Here is a 16615-nt window from a genome sequence, read left to right as displayed (position 1 = left end):
ATACTGATAATTGGACACAAGGTCTTTAAAGCCCATCCTTTTAAAACTTGTACTAAAGAGAAAAATCAGTTATCAGAACAGAGGAACTCTGAGAAGTCAATATTCTGGAAATTTCAGATCACCCAAAATTTGAATAAAAACTTTTCCCCCTTTATATGCTTAGAATCTTCAAGTGTTACTTCAAAGGATTATTTACATATTCACGAATTTATCTATTTCTGAAAACAGCATTTGGGCTTCCCACTGAGAGAAAAGATTTGCTCCTCTTCTCACATGTTGGACAAAGCAAAAAGAAATCTGAGAAACCCAGAGTATTCACCTACAGTAGCCAATTTGCACAAGTGCTATCGGGAATCTGTCTCCTGCTGAGGCTCTAATGTCCAATTTCTTAGAGGATTTACACATGAGGTATGATAATGTTTGGCAAAGAAATTAACACAGTCATAGATGGAACAAATACAGAGTACCTCAAATTAACTACAGAGCAATTACAATGACATTGTGCACTGTACAATAGTCCATTAAGCAATATTAGATCATCAACTTCCTCTGTTCTTGACTTTACTGTCAGGAACAAAACTAACAGCCTTAGTAGCGTTCAGAATATTACTTAAGCTACCATACCAGGTCAGTCTGGGGTTTTGAAATGCATTTAAACACACACACACACACACACACACACACACACACACACACACACTTTCAAACTCCAAAGTATTTCTTTACTTGTAATTTCTTGTTTATAAAAGGGACTTTTATTTCATAACGTACAAACTTGTAAATATGGAGATTTAGACATACAGTGAAAAATTTCTTTAATTCTTAGATAATTTATTAATATAAATATATACTGTACATAAAATATAATTTCCTATATGATAAAATTGATTGCATATATATTATATATAATTATTAAAATTCATAGATCTGTTCAGGGAAGATGATAGTGTACATTCAAAGACTTTGATATCACACTCCTTCTTAATATAACTTTATCCAAATCTTCCTGGATGACATCTTCATTTGGTTTAAAACCTTTGAGGCAAAACTAATTTATAACTACCACTTATGTGTAATTCCAAAATAAAACGTCTGTTCACTGGAAGAAAATTTCTAAAAACATAGTATTGAAGATATTACTTTTCAATGTTATGCTTATGTTTGTATTGCTTCTTTTTGTGTGGAGAAACTCAGTACTCACATACATGTATGTCCACTTGTGCAATTTAAAATGCAAGCTCAAAAAAGATGTTGTATTATTATCATTATGTTTTTAGTGCCTAGATCAGTTTCTGGCCCACAAGCAATGTTCAATAAATGTGACTTATTTTGGGGAAATATGCCTACATGGAAGACCAGAGATAGAGGCTGATGCTGTCAGTGAAGCCCCTAACAGCAAAACACCATTGTATGATGGTTGTAGAATATCCTTTTGTCATCGTTCTTTATAATTATTGTCAGAAGCTCTGTCTGTGATAGAGAGGTTTTTATTAGAAATTTTAAAATGTTCTTTAATTCTCCATAGCTTTGTAGAACTACAAATCAGCATTCCCATAAATTGTGAGAAATTTGGGGACCAGGGCTAAATAATTATCCAAATAATTATCCAAGTTATCCAAATCTGTGCTCAATATTAGGTTGTGGTCCTTTTCAGGTGAGGACCATTCTCCTTAGACTAATCCATTTGCCTGAAGCAGAAATCAAGGCCTAGCATTTCACCCATAGGAAGCTTGCTAACAAGCACCAGCGGCTACATTCAACCATGCTGATGTCAATATCTGGCCTCTGTTCTCTTGCTGACGTCAAAATTCATGTTCTTGGACTGAGCTCCCTGTTCAGTTACACCAGTCAACCAGTATCTTTAATATAAAGTGTCAATGTGAATTACCTGGTTGTTTAACTGGATTGGTGACTCCTTCCATGTTAAAGCAGTTGGAAGCACGTGGCCACAGTTCCATATATAAATATTTGGTCACCAGTGAATTTAACAAACACTTGGCAAGGATAACATTTAAATGAAATATGAAAAAAATAGAACATTATCAGTCTCATAATGGATGGCATAACACAGTCTAAGATCTAGACATCTTATATTCTGACCTATAAGCACTTACAGATGGATGCCTGGTAAGAACAGATTGGAATATCACTGTACCCAATTTGATGCCTTTAGTGCCTCAGTAGCTGGATGATTTCCTATCCTTGCATTCCAGTCCATTTAGCCTATCTTTTGCTGCCCAGCCATCAAATAGAATGGCAGAAAAATAAAAAAAATTAAAAAAAACTAATCAAATCAAAAGCAAAGCTCCAATGTGACTTCTTTCATCTGAAATATGGAGGTATAAGTGGCAATCAGAGACTAATTTAGTAAAAGCATGAAGTGCTTATTTTCTGTGGTCAGAAGAAAATTGTATCTTTACAGTAATGTGAAGGAAAGATATTTAAAATGAACAAAGTGATCCAGAATGACCATCCCTATATCTGGAATACAGTAAATATTTAAGACACTCATTCATTAATCCAATTAACATTCCTCACCCACTACCTTAAGTGTCAATTACTGAAAATGAATAAGATACATTTCAGGTTCTCAGAAAACTCTTGATTTAATAGGCTATCATGAGTATAGCACTGAAGGTGCTAAGACAAAGTTATAAACAAGAAGCACAGAAAAGGGTCAGCTAGGCATCCTTACCATGCTGAGAACAATACTGAGATTTGAGTTGAGATTTTAAGGATGAGCTGACATCAGGAAAAACATAAAGAAAACAGTATGCAGAGAAGATAACAAGGATGACTAATTTAAAGAATTTCAAGTCATTTGCTGGGACACTGCATGCATGCAGGGGAGAGGAGGAAACTCAGTGAGCAAGCAGCAAGTGTCAGGCAGGATCACAAAGAACCTTTGCAGGAAATAGTTGTTTTATTATATAACAATTTATGTGTGTGTGTATGTATATAAAAATATATAAAAATATACATGTGTATACATATGTATATATGTATGTACATACACAGTACACACATATATATATATCACATATATTTATACACTAACTCACATATATCTATACATATTTATGTATACATATATACACATATATATAATCATATATATATATATGTTTAAACATGTACACACACACACACACACACACACACACAAACCAGGAAATAAGGGTTTTTGTCTAATTATTTATTCATGTATGGTCAACACCTAAACCAGAACCTGGTTTATAGTGACATTTAAAAATGTTTATTGATGGGGAGATAATTATAGCAATAAGAAAAACAAAGTTACCCTCATGAAGATAATCACAAAAAATAGCAATATTATGTGTAATTTCACTGTTATCTTAAAATCTAAAAATCTCTCTCAGGTCTAAAATAAAATGGGACTAAAACATTAATCAAAACATAATGGAATATTAAGAAAGCCACACTAACTTTCTGTGTATTTTATACATCTGCATCATATTTTCTACTTTATCTGAGCTGTCTTGATTCTTTTAATACTTTGGCATTTTCTTCTTTTGCTTCAAAAGTGTCTATGTCTGTCACAGAAAATGAAACCCTAAAATGATACTTCCCATGGGTAGTGAAAGGTGAAGGAAGGAGAATTATTATTTACTCCTTGGGTACCCTGGAAAAATTAGAGCCCCTAAGACAATTTGTGAAAGAAAAAGACATTGCAAAGTGGAATAAATTTCTGCCGTGGCTAATGTTCCATGCCACTCTTTAGTATAGGGAGTAGTCAATCTAATGAAAGTGAAGTTTAAAACTGTGAGGTACGTATCTCAAAGGGTTTACATTTCCACTGCTTTTGCCAGAGATAGCAGGATTTAAAAAATCTAGATCACTGAATTTCATATGACTGACCTTCAAATATTTTAATGCATGTGGCAGTAGCTAATTTTTCCAAGATATTATATTGTATAACAAAAATTTGAATACACCTGTAAGAATATAATAATATAATGCTGCCGTTTAACAATGTGTTTCCCAGACCACTGACTGTTACTTATTAGGAAAAATTCTGTACTCAAATAAATATGGATCTCTAAATAAATGAACATGAAGGATACATTTCTCAAAATTACCTGGAAATGTGTTTTCCAGCATTATTTACTAACTTTACCATATTCAGTAATAATGTTATTCAGGGCTTTGCTCTTTCTTTTTCCTCCCTTTGTGATTAGTTTTCTCACAAATGGTGGTAACCAAGGAGAGCAAAGAGGCATGAAATTGAAAACAAAGTTAATTTAAGACCTCATTCCTTTTCTGTCTCATCCTAGATACTCCCTTTCTACTCACCGAAAAATAACTCACGTGAACATAGTTTCTCACCAAATGAGTCTAGTTTCCAGAAAATAAGAACATACACAATTCAATTAATGTTTGATTTTAAAATGAATTATGAGTATGTTACTATGTAAGGAAAAGTACTTGTACCACAAGACAGAAGAACTAACCCATAATCTTGGCTCTCTTATTGTGAGATATACTGGTTGCCACTTCTCAGAGACTTAATTTCATACTGCAGGTTACAGCACTGAACTACCAAATGGTGTCTAAAGACATTCCCAGCTATAAAGGTTTTGACTCTAATATGGTTCAGTGACTGATTTTTAAAATGTTATTCATCCAGAATTTATCAAGGTTTATGATATATAGAAAATGTTCAATAAATATCTGATTCAATTTAAAAAATGTTATTTGTCCTTTAGTTATCTGTTGATGCTCCAGGAGATGCCATTAAGGGAACCCCTGGCCAAGCCAGCTCCTTTTCAAGCACCCTGCTGATAAATGATTATTAAGATTGGACCCTTGGTATAAAGCAGTCTTCCTTCCCTTTTGTGCTCTTTTCAAATGCACAGAGTCCAGCAATGTAATATATTCCTAAAATCCTGTAAATATTAAGTTGATAAGGACACTGTTTTCACCACAAGGAAAGACAAGAAAAAAAACGTAGATATAACATTTTAGTGTAAATGAATAAAGAAAAAAACAAAAATGGGTGGCCTCAGGGATAAAGTTTATCTTTTTTTCAGGTTTCCTAAAACTTTCTATAATGGAATAAAAATCATACTATTTTCCAATTGTATTCTTTTTACATAACCCCCAAAATAATGTTTTTAAACAATACCACAGTTCCATGAAATGAATATATTAAATAAGGAGTACAAAATTAGGATCAACTAAAGATGCCATCTGCATACAGTCAATTTTTTCATGTTTCCACACATACAAGGACTTTTTACTTATGGAGAAATGAAACTGTCAGCAGCAATACAACACCCTTTACTAATACATTACACTATGTCACGTTTATGTGCTGGCTTTATGAATTTTCTCAGCAAAGCCTCATAACAACCCTATGAAGCAGGCAGACCATCTCTCAAAAAAAAAAAAAAAAAGAAAGAAAGAAAAAGAAAATTTAAAAGAAAAAGGAAAAAAAAGAAGGCACTTGGAAGACTTCAGAAGAGTAAATTTACTATTATGGTGCGCAACTTAAGAACAGACCGATCACCACTGAGAAGTCCAAATTTGAGAGTCTTTATTAAGCTGGCCGGCTGACTGTCTCACACAATGCCCCAAAAATTGGCTATTGGGAGAACAGCCCCAAGCACAGGGTTTAGGGGTTCTTATACCAAAAATTACATCAATCCTAAGTGTCTGTTGCTATGATTTGAAATTACACATTAACATCATGAGATCATCGACAGAGGGGATAGTGGGTCAAAATGACCCTTACCTAGGTACAAACTAAAGAATGGTTACTAACATCCACACAATCACTGTTCACGTGGTACATTGTTTAGGAGCAACAGGAATCAAAATAGAGCAATTCTTTACTACATAGGAATTATCATTCTGTATTGCAAACATGTCACACCAAGTAACTGATAATGGGCACAGAGGCGGGGTGTTCCCATGGGAGAAGCTTATTTCCTACATAACATAGGGTCTCAGAGCAAAATGGAGTCTGTTTAGTCATTTCCCTTAGAGTCTGGCCTATAACATTCTCATGGAGCCAGATCTGTCAGTCCATTACATTACATTCCCAAAGATTAGAGTCAAAATTTGAAACAAAATGGAAGATAAAGGCTTTATCCATTATCACTTGACTCAAAGATCAAGTATGCATGCTAAAGTGCACAGAGAAGGAAGGAAAATTTGAGAAGAGTGAAAAAGATTCATAAGTGGAAGAAAATGTGGACAACAGGTGTCAGATAGTAGTACAGTGGAGACAGGAAGCAATAGATGGTGTTTCAGGCCACGCTTTCCATGCTGATTATTCTGGTTCCAACACTTTCTCTAGATTTAAACTACATGAATATACTACTAAACCACGTGCTGCCTGTGCAGTCAGATTCCTTATGTGCGATCATTGTCAGGGCACCAGGCAGCCCTACGTGAGCCCTTTCTGTCCCCTTGCAAACTGTACTACTGAGAGATCCCCTTCTTTTCTGCCAACTACAGACTGGTGTGAAAATTTCTACCATTAAAAATTCAGTTTAATGTTTGCCACCTAAGAAAATTTAAATCCCCAGTAAAGAGAAATTTCTTTTTCAATTGGTTTCATGATTCGTTACCAAGTATAATGAAGATTCTGAGACCTGGACCTGATTAAATAGAGAAAGGCATTATTACACATTGGGCATAGGCGAAAGGTGTTTTCATGGTGCCAGAGCTAGAAAACACAACAGGTACATGAAATACATGAATTAAAAATTAAGCATTTAGACAAGCATTTCTTTTCAGTAAAATCTAATACTTTTCAAACCCAAGAATTTTAACACAGCAAAGAGTAAGTTTCCTTCCATTGTAAAATGTCCCGTTTCAATCAGATGCAAATATTAGTTGTGTTTATGCAAAACAGTTTCACTAAAACATTGGTCCTCAACAAATCTGCAAGTATAAGTATTAAAAAAAGAGAAAACTTATTTTACATAGACCTCAATTAAATTACAATATTAAGCAGGCTGCAGCAGGAGTCCATTAAAGATTTAGTTACCTTCTGTAGTGAACATTAAGAAGCTATTACTCAAATTCTATTTAAACTGTTAAAAGGAATTAAAATGTATAAGAAAGACCATTACATATCACGAGCTAATTTTCTAAGGAAAGCTTAGCAGCTGATAGATTGTTTAAGCCTCTCTAAGGTTTTAGCTTCATACTCAATAATTCAGAGATGGGACCAGGGTTATGTTGACTCATAATTCGCTCCTGTCCATCTCTCAGTGGAAGGATGTTGCAATATAGAATCAGTCTTCATTTCCCATTCTGTATCTTAAGCTGTGCTTTCCAAGCCAAACTCAGCAATTATCAGCAATAAAGTGACATTGTGTTCTCCCAGGGCTCCCAGCTCATTCACCACTGCATCCTCTGATTCCCATTTCAGTTCTAGTTTGCACTATGCCATGTAGCTGTTTTGAAACCCTTGCCAAGGACAGAGAAGTTAATTTTCTTTATTATCTTAGAAAATGTCTCCCCTCTTTCCTGGAAAGAAATTACGCCTAGGAATGCAGGGTTCTTTCTTCTTAATTTTATTTCTGAAGAAAGCTTGTTTCACAGAGTTTTTGTTATATGTTTTTATCATCTGGATTGTTCTTTCTGTTCAACAGAAAATAAAAGGTCATTTCTTTGTAATGTTTTCTTTTTTAATTAAAATATTATCAAGGAGCAGTTAAGAGAAGAACAAAAGAAAATAAAACTGTTATAACTATAAAGAAAGTCTAAAACCAAACTATGTCAAGGAAATATGGAAAGTATTATTTAGGATAAAAATATTTCTTGGTTTGCTTTCTTGGTTTCACTTATAATAATTCTTCTCAATAATCATTTATTAAATATCATCTATTAAGTGATCAGTAATTTCTACTCACAGGGGGAATCTCACAACATAAACCTAACAGGCTTTAATGCATGAAAAGTAGAGATTTTAAATTTAACTGTTCCAACTATAGACAATATTGGGAGATTCTTCATTCAAAAGCAAATAAATGGTTATGTTTCAATAGTAATGTTTCAATAGTAAAGAGAAATAAACTGGATGCAATGGACATCTTCTCAGCAATACCACCAATTTTTTTTTTATTAAAAAACTTCTTGAATGCTGCTTGGAGAAGCACGTGTCCCCAGTGGACACCCTCACTCTTAGGTCAAGTACTGGATTATGACCAGCTAAGTTGAAGAAGCCACTTTTATCATCCTGATGACACCCATGGTTCTCAAACTGGCAACCATGAGATAATGTCAATTATCAAGAAAACTATGGTGATACTTGACATTTGTAGAACAGAAATGATGTCACATTGTGTGATTTTCCAAATGACATCTTCTACTTGTGAAGGTTGTTTTCAGTTTGGCAGTAAGTACCATGATACAAATAATAAGTAAAAGATAAAAAATGAATGTGAAACTGGAAATAAGAGCAAACTTGTCCAAACTTGTCCAACACTTGAGAAATTGTAAGATGCCCCATGCATCCTCTTAGTTATTGTGGTTATTTAAAAATAGAAATAGTTTTTCTTTTAGTTTATGTGTATCATTTTTTGAACACTTACTCTGTTATTGGGACAAAAGCACTCATTCAATTATTTGGACCTAACTACTTAATACATGAACCATTAGGTGTTTCTTTGGTCCTACAGGAAAGAAATATTCATACACAAGTTTCTGTGAACAGAGAGTTTGGGATACTCTGGACTATGGCAAATAACTAAGGGTTAGGTACACAATACAAATCCAGCCAGTGGTTCTATTCAACTGTTGTGTAGAGACCTTTTCCCTCTGGCAGAACTTTTGTGATCACGAAGTAGAATATAAAGCAGCATAGGTCAACAATGTAGATCTTGAAGATGAAACCAATGTAATGGACCAAGAGAAAGAAAAAGGAAACTGAGTCTTGGAGGCATCTGAACAATAAAGGAAGATATATCTGAATCTATTCCTATCTCATGATCTTAAGCTATGTTAGTCAATCAAACGGGTAGCCTAGCCAACTGGATACTTTCTCTGACTTGTCACTAAGATAATTAAGGTGTTCAATTGCTGTTTTATTTTTGTTTAATAAGAAAATTGAGATACAGAGGGATCATTTTTTAAAGTGCTATAATGAAAAGCAATAGGATTGTCGTGGATGCTACTTTCTTCCCCCATGTTACTGCCAAACAGGGAGCTCAACCTAGTGAGTCTGTGAGACAAGTTCATTGGCCAATGTCCACATTTCTTTCATTAAGGATGTTTCCAGAGCCTTTGGATGCACTTCCTATCAGGGCTTCTGGGTACTCAACCTAGTGAGCCTGTGAGACAAGTTCATTGGCCAATGTCCACATTTCTTTCATTAAGGATATTTCCAGAGCCTTTGGATGCACTTCCTACCAGGGCTTCTGGGTACATAAATCAGTTGAAATAGGTCCTATACTCAGATGAACTGTCACTTAGCCACTATAAATATTTTGTAAAGAAAAGATACAGAATTCACTGTCTCCCTGGTAGTTTCTTCACTAGCAAGTAACACTGCTAGCCACGGCAGAGCCTATCCTACTGTACCTTTGGCCATGATTCATACAGAACACCTATACCTAGTGGGCCTAGAGTGTGGAATAATGAGTTTGGGAGTCTGTGATTTTTCTTTTACTTCTCTATTTCGTAAGTTTTCCCTCAGTAATATGCACTCTAGACATTTGGTTATTTGGAGGCATTAATAACACAAGGATGAAACAAATTTAGTATGAATTTATTAAGTATTCAGGTGCTACTTTATACATTATTTGTAATAATCAGATAATGCACTGATTCAGTTTTATTTTGTCATCAAATATAAAATATGTTTAATTAATCAGCAAGGAATTATTGGAACAAATTATGTTACATGTAAATGACTTTTACATGATGTTATAAATGACTGACTTCTACAAAATGTTGAATATTTAGTTTAAAATAGAAACTAAATATCTAATTTGATATTTCTCAGATGAAATATCATATTTGCTTTTATAGATATCAGGTGTCCTCCCAAAGCTCCAGTGTTAATGCAGAAATGTTCGGAGGTGAAATGATTGGGTTGAGAGAACTATGACCAAGTCAGTTAATCCTAGTTTGAATGAATTAACTGGGTTGTAACTGCACATGGGTATGACTGTAGGAGGTGGGTCACTGGGGACACGCCCTGGAAGGGTTCAGCTTCCCTCAGCCCTTCCCCTCTCTCTCTGCTTCCCAATCAGCCACCATGAGGTGAGGAGCCCTATCCACTATCCTTTCACCATGATCTTCTGTCTCACCCTGAGTCCAGAGCACTGGTCTCAGATGACCATGGAATAAACCTCTAAAACTGTGAACCAAAATAAACTTTTCCTCCTTTAGCTCATTCTTGTTGTATTTGGTCAAAATGAAAAAACAAAACACTATTAGGTTAAGGGATATTTAAAGAGTATTAAATGCTAAAATGTGTATTGCTGATTAGTACATCCAGGTTAAGGGATTATGTGGTAAATATGAGCTGAGACATTACAGAAGATTTAATTTGAGAAGTACTTTATAAACATCAACTGAATGATAAAGTGATATATATAGGACTTAAGACAAATTTTCTATCCAAACATTTATATCAATGAATATTTTGATTCTCTGAGTAGCAGTTCCAAATTGTCCAACTTTACAGAGACCCATTCACGTGGAGTACCACAACCAGACCTTTCTTATTGTTCTATCAATTTTTTACTGTCCACAATTTCTTCAATATATGAGATCTTCATTATATCTTTCATACATAAATCTGAACCAGATATGTTGTGATTTTCCTCTTATTTTGTGTTGAGGATTCTATCAACAGTGGCCACAAATCAAGATAACCACTCTCTAGGAAGGTCCTGATCTGGAGAAAAGTTAGGTCTAGGTGTATCACTCAGGTAATGTACAACGAGGAGATAAAACCAAAATAAATTAAACTGAAGAAATGTATTACTTACAGATTCCAGAGGAAGAAAGGGTTGTAGATGGGGATCATGAGGAATTCTGGGTGTGACAGGAAGTGAAAGAGGGGCTCATGGGTGTTATTCCTCAGACTTCTCCTCAAACTTGGGATTTAGTTAACAATACATGTACTAAGGGGGAGGCACCTTATTTATGTGACTCCAGTGGTAACCACTAGGATTTACAATGGGGTCAGTAATCATGGATGTGTTGGGTTTTGTGTTTGTGGAACAAGGAAGTAACATGCTATATCACAATCCCTCAGGGTTGTGAAGATTTAACTAGATCAAAGGTGACAGGGTATAACTGAGCTTCCAGCAATTGATGGTCAGGCCTAAAACACAGATGCCAAGATAGGAAATGCATTTAGCAAATGTATGAGCAGATGATAAACTTATGATTATATGTAGAGAAATAGTATTTTCTAATATTTAATAAAGAATTGAGGCAAATATTCCCTGAACCATTATTATCTAAGAAGTCAGAATTGAAATACCACAAAGAAGAAAGAATAACTTTGCCCTACCTATGATGTTAGACTGAATCCAAAGGAAGAATGTGCAAATAAATTCATCTGGGGCTCCTTCTGGTGAGAATTCACTAACTAGAACTTCCAGCAAAGAAATGAGTAGTTCCAGCTAGAACTTACTACCGAAGAAGCAAGAGTCCTTTCATTCAAGGTGCTAACACAAGGACTGTATTACCACCTGTCAGAGATGTTTTTAAATGGGTACACTAAATTTGGAAGAAGGCTAAAAAAATGGCCATTACAATGACTGATTCTATGATAATTGTTATGTTCTAATTTGCAATAGAATATTATTAAAAACAAATGAAATAGTCATTGTTATGAATACTAATATGTTAAGTCATTGGTGAACCTATGCTGTCAATTCATTGGTTTGAATGCTAATGGAAGTGAAGCTATTTCATCATGAATCTTACATATATTCTACCTCCATAGAGTTGAGCATTATCCAACATATATTTATTAATATAGTGAAGACCATTCATATTCCCTGTCCAGTTGTCATGTAGATAGCAAGTACTTGATTTAAAATTATTTTTCATGAAAGAATATATGAAATTAAAAATAATGTGTCATATCTTTTACTTTGCATGAGACTTTAAGCAAATTATGTTACATCTTTAGGCCAGTCTTGATTTACTCAGTTTCTTTAAAACTGAATTTTCAAAGCAGAACCTAGTCTTTTTATCCTCCCCCACAGGATCAACAAGATATTAGCTGTAATTTTCAATAATCTATCAAGTATGGACAGAAAAATTAAGAGGCAATTTTGAAAGATATCATTGAGTATGAAAAGACAGGAATTGAATAGACCATCAATTTAAATAGCATTTCTTAATTTGCATGATTGGGAAGGGGAATTGATGGACTTAGTGGTTTAAAAAGCATATATAAAAATCTGTGTGTATCCATTTTTGGGGTTGGAAAATAAAAATACCTCCAAAATCTGAACCATTTCTGGTCCTTACCATTTTGAATTAGGGATACTCAATCTGTAGAACTTTTTGAAACAACCCCAGGCTGACTGAATCAGAAGTCTGGGAGTAGGGCCCAGAAAATTCTGTTTTGCTTGGGTGATTCTAATGTGCTCTCACCTGTGGGCAACTGACATGAATTTTCAAGAATCCCCACAAAGCCTGTTGTCACCAGCCACATTTAATTAATGTTCTCATGATAGTAGAGTTGGCAGTGCTAAAAATAGCAAAATCAGTAGGAAATCATAAAGAAGCATCCTTCCTAATTATGACAAAGAACAATCTTATGAGCAACATTAAAGAATAATTACAGTTGCACAAATTACAGCTCAATTTTACCAAAACAAAATATATATATTTTTTTAAGTTACTCAAATTTTGAAGGTGTCAAGGTAGGTGAATCAGAGTAAGTGCCTGTAGTATAATATAAGAGGCATACCAAGATAGCCATAGGTCAAGTAAGATATCTCATAGGGCAAACACTATGTGTAATCTGACAATATAATGCAAATTGGATGGGGGGTTACATGCATCTATAATAGGGAAATTTATGATTACCCTGGAGACAGTTCATTTTAGCACATATGCAACATCCATGCACCTTGAAAAGCTTATTATAGTGACCAAACTATATTGTTATGTCCTGTGCATGTACCAATATGTAATAATGAATCCCACCATAAAATATAGCTGTAATGACCAATAAAAATATGAAAAAAAAATCTTATCTGTCCTGGTACCTGCAATCTCAGTGACTCAGGAGGCTGAGACATCATGATCACAAGTTTAAGACCAGTCTCTAGAATTTAATGAGGCCCTAAGAAACTTAGTGAGACCCTATCTAAAACAAACAAAAACAAAGGTGGAGGTGCTGAGGGTATAACTCAGTGGCAAAGCTCACCTTTGTTAAATCTCCAGTACCAAAAAAATTTTTTAAAAAATCTTATATGTACATGAGTGACTAAAACTCTATTTTTGAAAGAAATACCTAGTGACTAACCTGAACTGAATTCAAGTATAATAAAGGGAAAATATCCCATAAACTTTTAAGAATGCTCTCTAGGTGGAGACCTCAAGGATCAAGTAGCTATGTGTGACCCCTGACTGTATCTCGCCTAATCTTACTCTCCATTTCATAAAAGTGCTTTAGGAATACTGCCTGACATCCAATGGTGTCTGAGACATATCTTTGATGCCAATCAGACCAAGAAAGGAAAAGCCTCTGCTATAGAAGTTGGTTAGCTAGAACAACCCAGTATTCCAAATACAAAATTGCCCTTTGGTTATATGAAATTAAATGCAATAATCAACATAAGGCAAGAGAAGGGCAAGAACAATATCAGACTTGTGACTGTAGAAAGAACATTTTGAGTTGTCTTCATATGTTTAAATCTAAAAGAAAACAAAAACCTTAAATAAATAAACCAACTCATTATTTAATGAACTAAATGATACTGTGAGCAAGTATTAAGAATAAAATGGTGGGAGTCTACAGACTGCTCCAAAATTGCATTTATATATTATCTGAAAGGAGACAGTGACCCTAGGAGAAGGGAGTATTTTTTCTTTGTCCATCTCTTACCAGCACAAAATAAATATTAAATAATTGACAACTCGAATGGCCCTGAGGATCAATTATTGAGATGCAGACCTGGGGCATGGAGAAGGATTATGCCTTTCTACATGTAGACTGGAGGTTCCTGCTTGATTTGGAGATGAGTCAGAGCAGAGAGGTATCAGTGCCTGGTGAAGGTGACTTAATGAAGAGTTAATGGACTAATGCAGACATCGGTCAAGGGCACAGGACCACAACTGGACAGAAGAGTTAGGTTGTTAGGTTCTTTTGTTTGAGTTATACCACACTGTGTAGTGAATAAATTGAATTATAACATATTGTAAATGTCAAAAGCATTAAGTTGACAATTTTAAATATTCTCACCATAGGTAAGAAAATCATTTGAAATGCTGTTTATGTTAATTAGCTTGAAGGAGTTTTTCACATTGTACTAATAATCATAACATCACTTTGTACTCCTGAAGTCATAATTATAATTTTTCAATTTACAACTTAAAAAATAAAAATTAATAATTGATAAGAGAAGTTCTAAAAGAAGAGAATTTAGTATTTTCTGACTTCACAGTTAGCCTAAGATAGATCCTGATCACAAACCATTTTTCTGTAAATGTATTTTTGTTTGGTTTACAAATATTAAGAAATATTATGGTTGTTTTGGCATTGATGCATATTTGTTTATTTTTAATTATTGGATTTTCCTTGAACAAGGACTGATAACAAGATGTGCACATTATTTTTACATATACATTGGTAACTTGAATGTTTTAATTAGGTGAAAAAATAACACGCCTTCTTCTCTTGTCAACTGTTTCAAAACCATAATCAACACCTACCCAACTGCACAGCATCTTCTGACAACTGATTCATCCTTGGTATGTATTGAGAGATGGCTTTTACAAAAGTTGGAAGGGCCTAGTAAGAATACTGTCACCAAGCTGAAGTCCTGCACTTCCTGAAGAGCCTTTCTGAGGTGATAGCACCTCAGAAAAGAAAATGCTAGGGTAGAAGTTTCCCAGGCAGAAATTACTGGAAGAAAGGACATTCTGGGCAGAAGATGCAGATTGAAGAAACTGGTAGAAGTGTCTAGTTGGGAAAGCATATATAATCTTGTTTCCTAGCATGTATGTTTCTTGGGACTGGAAATATATACACAGTAGATTATAATTGCAAGGGGTATTCATAGGAGGAATCTAGGATTAGATTCAGTCTGTTTGTGTCAAACCTATTAGTAGTCACCTCAAGCAACATGAATAACCAAAACTTTAGGTAGTCAAGTCTAAAACTTTATAAACCTGAAAACCCCATTTCTATTCTTGGGATTTTAATTTCTTATTTATATTTTTAAAACTATAAGCTGGAAGAAAAAATATTTGATTACTTTGGTTTCTGTTATAAAAAACATAAAATGTTCTTGAATGAACCTGTGAGTGATATCTAAAATGTAACATAAGTTTGGGGCTTATTTATCTTAAATGCCATGACCTACAATGTGAGGGCCATTGGGAACAGTTCTGTCAAAGGATTAAATTTAATTTTTATGTGCTGATAATCATAATGACAGATCGGCTTGGATCTGAAATACATAAGGACTTCAATAGCAGGTCCTTAAGTAAAAGAAGCAGACTATGATCCAGCAGACAGGGAGACACTGAGGTGAACAACCATGTACAGTGTGAGTCTTCAAAGCTCACATTGGATTAGAATCAACATTGATATGCCAGAGTCTCATGTGAGTCATCAGGAAGAATAGATAACAATTTACCTTCTTGGGAATGAAGGCTGACAATGAGTCACAAGGTCTGGATTCTAGTCAGTCAGCAATTCCCAATAATACTAAGTTCCCAGCAGTTATGGGTTCATCCAGTAAGTAAAACAGGAGTTTTGAACTTCATACTGGGCAATTTTCTACAGATAAACAAAGGCTTTGGGCACATTGGTTGCATGGTGAGCTGATTCTATGGCATTCCCACCTGTCAGTGTGTATGAAGTATAGAGGCTCCTAAGAAATAACCTGGCTTGGAAAACCTTAGTGAAGGACTGCGAGGTGTGAGTCTGCATGTTAAAGTCACTGGAATTTCTAGGTAACCAAGAATGAAGACAGTGGTGTGACCATAGTCTCCATAAAAAAGAATCATGGTTCTATACAATGGATAGATGCAATAGATTGATTGGCATGGTGTAAATAGCACAAAAACTTCCCTTATAAAGACCAAGAATTTCAATATGATTGTGTCTTTTTCAATAGTGTTCAACTAACTTAATAAAGAACCTCTGATCCATTCCTTGCTTCATTCTTTTGGATACGGGGGTCTGCATATCTGCTTGATCCCATGAACTAATGGTGGCTCGAGTCTCCCTTTAGAGTATAACAGAGGGCAGAGCATGCATTGGAAATACAATTGCTCCACTCATGATAAAAACAGAAGAAAGAATTGGATAATTGCATGATTATTGTACACAGGGGTTTCGTGTGGATTTGTAATTTATAAAACTGTTTTTCAATTATTCAGGGGCACAATGTGGAAAAATATGAAATTGAAAAGAAAATTGAAAATC

At 34.6% G+C, this 16615-nt stretch overlaps 1 protein-coding gene across 2 annotated transcripts in view; it reads left to right on the top strand.

Annotated features, from left to right (window-relative positions):
* Positions 1-16615, top strand: part of Rit2 (Ras like without CAAX 2) — a 337785-nt gene that overhangs the window by 215822 nt on the left and 105348 nt on the right. The gene's annotated exons all lie outside the window — the stretch shown is intronic.

The sequence above is a fragment of the Sciurus carolinensis genome, chromosome 15 (assembly GCF_902686445.1).
Source record: "Sciurus carolinensis chromosome 15, mSciCar1.2, whole genome shotgun sequence".
Classification (NCBI taxonomy): Eukaryota; Metazoa; Chordata; class Mammalia; order Rodentia; family Sciuridae; genus Sciurus; species Sciurus carolinensis.
The sequence above is the reverse complement of the archived record's forward strand: the minus strand, read 5'-3'. Positions and strand labels throughout refer to the sequence as shown.